Source organism: Alligator sinensis, unplaced genomic scaffold, assembly GCF_000455745.1.
Source record: "Alligator sinensis unplaced genomic scaffold, ASM45574v1 scaffold157_2, whole genome shotgun sequence".
NCBI lineage: Eukaryota > Metazoa > Chordata > Crocodylia > Alligatoridae > Alligator > Alligator sinensis.
Window position 1 is genome coordinate 2,259,996 of NW_005842107.1, and position 10,000 is coordinate 2,269,995.

Below are 10,000 nucleotides of genomic sequence, written 5' to 3' on the forward strand. Positions count from 1 at the left end.
TCAGAGGTCACGTGACATCAATTCCTGATGTGATACCACTTCCTATGAGGTCTCTGAATATGGCTCGCCAGTCCACTGGGTGATAAAAAGTTTGTGATCCAGCCCCACATTCAAAAAGGTTGGACACCCCTGATTTAAGGGAAGGTTTGCAAATATAACAGCAAAACAAGGACCTGATGCTACAGCTGCATCTGGTGCAAACCCCTACATCAGCATGGATACAGGGTCCAATTCTTCCCCTCAGCCTACCAAAGTCCACAGAATTACTCTCTCACCAATGTTGTAGGTTCAGAAGCCATCCATGATTTATTGAGCTCTCCACGGCTAGCAAGGAAAGCAGCTGTATACTTTACTGAAGACTACAAAAGCTCATCTACTACCCTGATTGTGTTAGCCTGCATGGAACAAAGTAACTTTTAATAAAGTGCGCCGTGGCAGAGAAAAATTGATATGATCACAGAGCTGGTATAATAGGATTTAATTCTGCTTCAGATGTGCTAGTTTTAATAAAAAAGGATTGAGCAAACCTAAAATAAATTACACTGAAAGGTCAGGCTTATTGCTTGTACAGTTATGTTAACTCTTCCACAGACATTTTTAGAGACTGTATTTATGAGACCTTTTGATTTTTGGAAGAGGTATAAAATACATCTGCAATTTCCCCATTATTGCAACAGTGTTTCATTTTCAAGTGTCAGTTCCCAGCACTTAAATACGGTATTCTTTAACAGAAGTTCATCTAAAATGATGAGTTGTTTATGGAGTCATTTTGTTAAATAAATTAATGAACTTTCCTTTAGAAAGTGATAAAATCTAACTAATGGCTTTTTTTTTTTTAACTTCAAATGATGATTCATTTACGTGTTTCTGTGACACTCATTAATTGTGCATTGAATTCTTATTCACTAATAATTCTACTGAAATGCCCTCTATGCAACAGGAAACAAATTATTTACCTATTTTGATTAGTACATAGGGCCTCAACACTCCTAACGGTTCAGAGGAGGGTCTGCTGCATTGAAGCATATTATATGATTGTTGTTACTGTAGTGACTAGAGACCTCACCAAGGACAGGGTCCCATTGTGCTAGGCACACAGATTGAGAGACAACCCCAAACAATTGACAGACCCTCTAAACAAGATAGAGAGAATGGGACAGAAAACAAAGGAACAACCAGCAGAAGCAGTTTGCCAAAGTCACCAAGCAGGTTAGTGGCAGAGCCAAGAATACCATCCAGGTCTCATGACTTGCAATCTAGTACCCCACCCACTGGGACATGGACACAAGGGTGATGAGAAGCAACATGCAAATTCAGACCCAGGATCAAATCCAGCTCTGCTGTAGCCATGTGCCTTGCGGAGCTGCCGCACCTTGCAATAGCTGTGAGATTTTCTATCACTGGCCCCCAGTCACCAACTCTATTTTCTGTCATCAGAGATACCACGTCAATCTTTCGTGCCTGTTTCTCTGTGTTCTTGGCTGCCTGCTTCTAAGTGGTTTTATTCATCTCAGGTGGCCCAGGTCCCTGGATGATAAATTTATACTTTTTAAAAATAAATATTGTTTGAAGTCAATCCTGGCTGGTTCTCCACATCATTGCAGCAAAGCGATGCCAGTAGAGCTCCACTGAACTCAGGCAAGAATCTGTTGCAAGAGTAGAAAACCAAGCTCACAGAAAGTACTAAATGTGCAGTATCTAAGGCGCATTAATGAACATGTAGACGTGCCCACTGAGAACTTCTGATTGAATTCCCTGGTTTTGGATCCAAGTCTGAATTCTCTCAGGATATTGAGACTTGGGGTTTTACATGCATCCAACTGTCAACCTTAAAGCATTGTTACATTTGAAAGCTTACCATGAGCAGTTGCCTGGTCTGAAAATACTGGGCTGAGTTCTTCAGCACATGAAGTCTGTCGAACGCTGCCCTGGTGGCAAGGAGCATGCACTAAAGCTGGGTTAACTGGGTCCCAGAGGGAGCTGCATGGTGGTAAAGACCTATGATTTCCTGTGGTCAGCGTAGGGGCACATGGCCTGGATTGGTTAGAGTATCTTTGACATTACTGTTGCAACAATTGGCATTTTGTGACCACTGGCAGCTGGAACAACATCCTATAGCCCTTAGGTTTCCCAGGGAGTTGAATCAACATAAGGGCAAGGCTAGGGCACGGAGAGGATATGTACCTTTCTTCTGCTGTATGGATTTGTCCACATCTCCAGCACAGGACACGAGCCACTGTCATTAACTGGATTATGCTGAGCCCATAGGACAACTGCTATATTATTAGCTATTATTATCAACTACAATAATGACTACTATTATTATTATGCTGCTTTCCTATTTGTAGGTTCTACAGCATAAGGAAGAGCTTTGAGAATTTTGATATCTGGAAACAGGGCTCTAATTTCACTCTGATGCAGCAGCTGCAACATAAAACTGTTTCTAGACTTGATTAGGAAAAAGTTGTAACCACCACACATTGGCCGATGGAGGACCTTGAACCAGCTATGCCCAGAGGTGGGGCTAGTTAAAACACTGCAGCTACAACAATGTAACACCTCACACCTTCTCTGAAGGGGCACAGGTGACTAACACACTCATCAGTGGGCTGCCTGGGTAGAGGAAGTCTTAATGTTGCTGTGCATATGAAAGCTGTTGGATGAACCAACCACCATAAGATTAAGATAGATATGTACCCTACACAGTTCCATCCAAGTGGCCAGATTGTCAGGCTGCCTAGCCCAACAGCAATGAGACAGTGCTGACTTTTTCTGTGATTTCCTGCTCTTGGAAATCATGTGCTGATATGTTCCAGCTTTTCACTTCATCAATCAAAACATTGACTTTTTAAATGCCAAAAATTTAAAAGTTGGCTTGCTTAAAAAGATGATCACAATAGATCACCACGCTAATTAGAATTCGCTGCATCAGAAAGAACAAGAGTTCTGCATGATGAAGGGTGAATGCAGAAAGCAAGAGGAGGAGAAAGCTGTTCATTGCAATAGCAATTACGGGCCAGCCATACGTGGGGCCCCACGGCGCAAACTGAGGAGCAGGTCACCCCTGGCCCCAAGAACTTGCTCAGGAAGAGACAAGCTGGTTCAGACACCACCAAAGCTGTGCTTTTGCAAAAAGCAGGCATTACTACGTGTGTGTGTTCATGGCAGAGTCAGAAGCTGACAGCAACACCATGCAAACCTATGTCTTTGTATGACTATTACTTTATTACACATACTTATATATAAGTATAATAATAATCTGTATGATTATTACTTGTTCCTAGAAGGCATCACCATAAATTATTTTAATTTCTCTAGCTTGGAAATCTGGCTACTTCCAGTATATTATGTTTCACCCCAGTTTATATGGGCGCAGCTTCCATTAACTTGAATGCTTGGATACCAGGTGTCAATACCATTGAATCTCTGACAACTGTAGAAAGATGTCTATATTGATCTACCTATGCCTATATCAGAGATCCAGTTTTTCACATGTGCACACGCACACACACTACACCAGCCTTTGTGCAAGTCCTGCTATTTATAACCCATACCAACTGCTGCTGTGATTGATGTGAATCCTCTGATCCCCAGTGGGAGCAGGGTCCCCATCTGACAAAACTGACTGCTCTGTTTTGTCTTTTATTTTAATAGGTTTCCTGCCAGCTGAGCTCTGTCTCCATTTGATCAAGGATACTATGTCCCCGATCAGCTCTCATTTTATTTTAAGAGCATTGACCCTGATCCAAGAAGGGGTAAAATGTTCTAAATCCCTCAACTTTTATTACTGTTACTAATTGCTAATGACAGCAATAATTTCTACAGCAACTCTCAGCAGGAGGTCTCAAAGCTCTTTCTAACCATCATTTATTGGAATTTAGAATTCTTCTTGTTATAAGAATCAGGTCACCCAGCTGTTTAACTGCTCACAGCAACAGAAAATAACAGAGTTTGAGCAGGAAACACCCAAGAATACCGTAGCTTGTTAAGCTGTAACGGGAATTTAGAAATCCCAAGAACATAGGGCCTAAATTCAAGCCAGATAAAAACAGAGGTGATCATCCTTCTTTTCATAGCAAGTGTTGTGGGATTTTTGATCAGCACTGGTATTTGTTTTCCAAATCAGTTTTGCATCTCCAGCAAAGCTGTCCACTGTGGTGTGCCAGGGCAGCTTGCTACAGAAGGGAGTGCCATTTAGTAAGTCTCTCTGACCACTTCTGCATGTCCGAACCACTATGTGTGCTGCTGCTTTCAGAGCCTTATTGCCCCCTGAGCCACTTATATCAACCTTAGTACCAGATGCAAATAGTAATGGTCAGCCCTTACCTTTATCAGATGTAGATGCACTGGCAATAACAGTGGGGATGAATCGTAAAGCAACACATTGCATCTGTGCATGTCAAGAATTAGGTACTGTTGAGCTCTGGAGAGTCTAAGTGATCATGCTATGTTTAGCACAGAGATTATCAAGGTGGCACACCCAAGATTAACCTCAAAAGTGGAGTTACTTTGGTGGTTGCCCGCTACAGAAGGCCCATTAGGATTCCAGGTAGGATTTTTTTTCTCTGTTGTGCAGTGGAAAAATAAAAACCATAATAAATAAATGCATAACATACCCATGGTAGCCTCACTTATACATGTGTCCTACCTCCTGTCAGAGACTGTAAAACAGATGTATATACCCTTGCAGTCAGCTTCAGTTCCCTTATTTAGATGAAGCTACTTTTGGATTAGGTTAGGGAAGAGCAAGCTTTGTCATTGTGCACAGGGACTGCACTTGTAAACCATAGATACATAGATACGTAAACCATACGATTACATTTGAGCTTCCACCACTTTTCTGGTTGGTTTTTTTTTACCTTCACTTGATTTCTTAATTCTGCAAAGTTAGTTCTTTGCAGAATTAATAAATAGCCAGAAATAAAGGCGGGGAGGGGCTTGACCACCTGTAGGGAAGAGAGTTCCCGGGGCCGGTGTTTGCTTTGTTTGTGCTACCCACTTATAAAAAAGTAAGCTGAAAATTTGCTTCTACCAGATAATTAAATGGCTCAGATACTGTACAGGTCCTGTTTATCTGAGTTTCCCCCTACTGAACCTCAGATTAGGACCCAGTTCTCATTTACAGTAACACATGATTATGGTCTCTTGGTACCTTCCCTTTGGGACATCCCCAGTACTGGTGTAAATTAGGAGCATTTCAATTGAAAGGAAGCAACACCAGCATGAAATAGGTGTGAAATGAATACCAGGGCCATTATCTCCATACTGCTGACTTAGAGCTAGAAATCCAGACTAAGCAGTATGCTGTGGCTATTTGTGCTGCTCCAGTTACATGAAGCATCCACAAACTTGGCTCTTCTGGAAGAACAAGCTGGGTTTTACAGTTGCTTTGTGGAGCCCGAATGGTGTGAAACAGCTGGAGTACACAAATATGCACAGATTTTCCCCAAGATCTCTCATGCAATGCAATGGAGAATCAGGGCCCAAACCAAAGGCTTCAGCTCTCCACTCTCCTCCCTAGACTGTGTTTCTGAACCGCCTGGCATGCCAATGAGCCACCTATGAAATAACCATGTTTTCTAACACTATTATTTTGCAAAAGGCAAATAAAGTAGCTTCCTACTGGTTTTTCTATTTCTGCCTTCAGGTTCGCTAGGAAATAAACCTGTGGCTCAATGGACTTTCTGATATGTTTTCATGTTATAAAAAAACCAAGTCAGGAAAGACTCATTTATTCACTCCCCCCCACCCCCCATGTGAACCAAATCAATAAGTACACCTATTGATCCAGGACATAAATTCAAAACATTAATTTACATTGAGTACTTTAACCTAATAAAAAGGCAACAACTGAATTTGCTGAAATTGATTTCCCTTTTGTTTTCCAGAGAAAATCCTCAGTCCTGTGGAATAATGCATCAATAAGATTTAGTGCACAGTAGTAGTTAATTATCAGCAAATATTACAAAAACTAAAACTAAACTTCTATGTGAATATGAAAATAAATATGGTACAGGGCAATGGAATGATACTTTTTTAATCCAGATTTTTTGTGCCCCTACTAGATGTGCCTTTGTGGAATAGGAATTTAAGAGCCTATTAACATCACTTTGTAAAGGAAACAGGTCAAATGGTTTCAGGAATAAGCTATAAATTGTTGCTGATATATGTTGTTGTAAAAGGGCAATATTTTTAATTGTTCACATTTTTTCCTGTGTCTGACAATATAATCACAACACCAAATCACTCAAAACCAATATTCCACTGGCCCTAAATGAGAGTGCTCATATCCACCTTTGCATATACAAAGACACCTATTCTCAAGTGTCCACTGAGCTTGCATGAATATTGTGTCTATAGTGTCAAAGAGATGATTACAAGCTGGCTCTGGAGAACCATGGAACACTTTACTAAAGTGCTGCTAATAACAAGGTTTGAGTTGGCTGTAGACAGCACAGGATTGTCAAACCTTAACTGAACATTCAGTACAGTGAAGAAAAGTTGAACCCTGGGGCCCATCCCATACGTGCATGCATGTACAGGCCTCAGCAATGAAGAGTCACTATATTTTATGAAGTTGGCCATTACACTTTAAAGAACTTGCTAAGCTTTATCTTTAGTTAGCCCCAAAATTAATTTATCTCTGAACTACACTGAAGCATTTTAGGGCCATATCCAAAAATCAATGGGAGTTTTTTGGTTGGTTGCAAGGAGAACTGGATCCAGCCATAAAATGACTAATGAGCTATGCCATTCAGTACCATTGTCAAAGAAACAGCAGGAGGAATTTAGTGTTTAACATCCAAGCAGGTTGTGTGTGACTGCTACACGTAAGCTGTGGCCCAAACCAGCAAATGAAGTTCTTTCTCTGCATTATTCAAAGATCCTGTATACTAACTATTCTGTAGCCATTTATTTTTCTAGTACTTGTTAAATAAAGTGGTGTGCAGTAAAAGCCTAATTAATAAATATTAAAATACAGCAGAAGTCAACAAGACTGAAGCACTTCTGAAAACTGTCTCACCTTTTTGTTGAACCTAAGCTTAAATATCCACATTTGAAAATACTGACCTGAAAAAGGAGCTTATCACCAGCCCTAATGACTAGTATTCTCCTTGTAAAGAAGAAAAGAACTGTGGCTATTATTGCAGTACCTGAGCTGATTGTAATGATGTATTTCTTGCTGAAAAGCTTAGAAGAATACAGGGTAATACAAGCTAAGCTGTCAAATGTTATACATATGTGCATCCCCTCCCCCCCCACCAAAAATAAACCCTATTGACATACAGATAATAAATATGTAAAGAAAGCTTATGGTTTACCAATACAATCATTTACTATGTTGCTGACTTTACTATAAAACAATAATGTTTTATAACCCGTCACTCAATTTGACTGATGTGTAATTAAAAATTTACTTCTTTTAAAAAACTCTTCGAGGCCCCCAAATTACGTTAGCATCAGTGCTTCAGCAAAAGAGGCTAAATGTTATGATTATTTAAAAGTGTGAGCTGATCATTTATTTAAGACATGGAAAAACTCTTGGAAATTTGCAAAAACTGCATGAAATCTGTTGGCAATCTGCGTGTGACATATTTGGCATTATCTGCATCTGAAAACTCAACAGCTCACAACTGCTACTGTGATGATTCAAGGGGCACTCCCAACATTAAGCAGTGTATTGTCCTCAGGATCACTTTATGAACTGGATTTTTCAACAGATCAAAATCCAGTTTTCAGCAGATAGTAAGAAAGGGGAGATACTTCTGATAGCTCTAAGTGGGAAAAGCATGAAAGCCCAAAGGCTCCACTTGACTCAGTCATCTTAAACTGAACACTGACCATTAGCATTTAGATGTCAGTAGTCAAGTCCTTCCACTAATTTCAGTGGACTTTTGATCAGGCCTTAAATGGTCATGATATGCTCTTTCTAAACATTACTAGAAGCTAATATCTATCAGTAACCATCACAAACTAATACCTGTCATCCATCAATGACAATCTAACATCTACATAGGGTATAGATGTTACTATTCATGTTATTAATTTTCTAAAATAATTAATCTTAGAATTGTTTTAGCTAAACGCTCCTTGGTACTTATGAAGAATGCATAGTACCAGGGGCAGATCTAGGATTTTGAAAAGGTGGGTGAACATGGGGGATGACATTTTTCTCCAGTTAAAGAGAAACGAGAAGCTAAAATAATAAGCTAAATCAAGAGCTTAGGAAACTAATTTGAAATTGTGAAAATCAAAAAAAGCTATTTTTGGACTACACTGTATATGCCAAATATATTTCTCATAAAAGTACTAATATGAAAGTATTATCATTATATATGTGTCCTGAAAGAAGGCTACACTGTACAAATTACATTTATGTCTTTTTTCAGGAACAAATCTCTTTTATAGAGTTTGACCCTGCAAGGCAGCAAACAATGCAACTCTCATCCAGCAAAGCACTTAAGTATATGCTAAATTTAAGAATGTGTTGGGCAGATAAACTGATGCAAAAACAACTGTTCACCATGTTTCAATGATTTCATGGATCAGGACTAGTGCTCACCACCTTGCAAAACCAGCACCAGGCCCAGTATCTATACCCAACATATATCTGTGATTTTGCACAGCTTTTACTAGCTACAAATTTTCTGATGCTCTTCAAGCCTGCAAGGTCCATGGCTTTGGAATTATTTTGTGATCACTGAATTTACTTAATCCTTTCACTGACTAGCAGAAGCAGCATACAAAAGAGAGAGCCTTTGTACAGTCTCTCCACAGGATTTTACATCGTAACAAAGCACTGCTGGAAATGAAGAATTGCCACAGTGTGTTGCCCAAGTGATTACTTCCATCATGGCACTGAAAGGGTTCCGATTAATTTGATATTGTACAACATGCTCCAGAATTCAAGAAAATAGGAAACTGGGCTCTTTCCTTGAGAATCCCTATGTGGAACTAACAATAAGAAATGCTAAATTTATCCCCAGAAAAACGCTCAAAGTTGATACTTTAGTATTCAGTCGTATTTTTAAAAAAGAAATTCAAAATGCTTTAAAACAATCAGTAAGGAAAACCTATTTCTTCTTTCTGTGTTTCAAAGTATTCCAATAACTTGAATTTTGATGACTATGACTGCTGTTGTTGTAATCATTAAATGTCAGACCACCAAAGTATTAACCCCTTTCCCCCTCCCCCAAGAATTTGGAACTCACGAGGCAAGCTGTTAGGTTCTTTTCCCTTCTACAAATAAGTGCTTGACGTCTCCCAGGAATCCAGTCTCCATGTGAAATGCCTAGCTTGACCTCTAGGTGCTAAAAGATAGCTGTACTTAATAAACCTTCCCCAAAATACCACAGTCAAGTTCCAACTGCCTAGTTAGTGGGAGTCTAAAATAATTTCTCTCTTATGCCAGACACCACATCCTTTCAGGTCCATACCACTTATCCAGCTGTCTGCAGGCCCAGAATTTTGGGGAGTTCCTTGTAAGGACAGGTATAAAACATAATGAAATACTTTATTCATATGCAGCCTTTCTTTTTAAAGAAAATACTAGAGGAAGAAAATGAAGAAGATAACTTCTAATTCAGTCCATCTCATTTTGTGTCCCAGCAGCACAATATTTAGATAGCATTATGTGCACACCGCATATGTCTGCAACTCCAACAAAAGAAATAAGGATGCATTTTACATTAATCCTGACTAGCAGCTGTTAACAATTTTCTTCAGTTAGCACAGTGGGATGTGATGGAAGAGAAGACTCAATATGCTGAAGAACGAGAATAAGTACACAAGTGCTCTCAAGGACTGTGGTTCAACAGCACATTTAGTTTAACCAGGAGCTACAGAGGATAACAAATAAGAAAAAAGTTTCTCTGAAGAATGATAGATGCTCCAAGGAATTTTCCAACCAAGATAACACGTAGAAGAACAACGCATGATCTTGTGCCGTTCAACTGGTACACCACATCACCAGAAAAAAATGAGCATAATCTCACAAGGT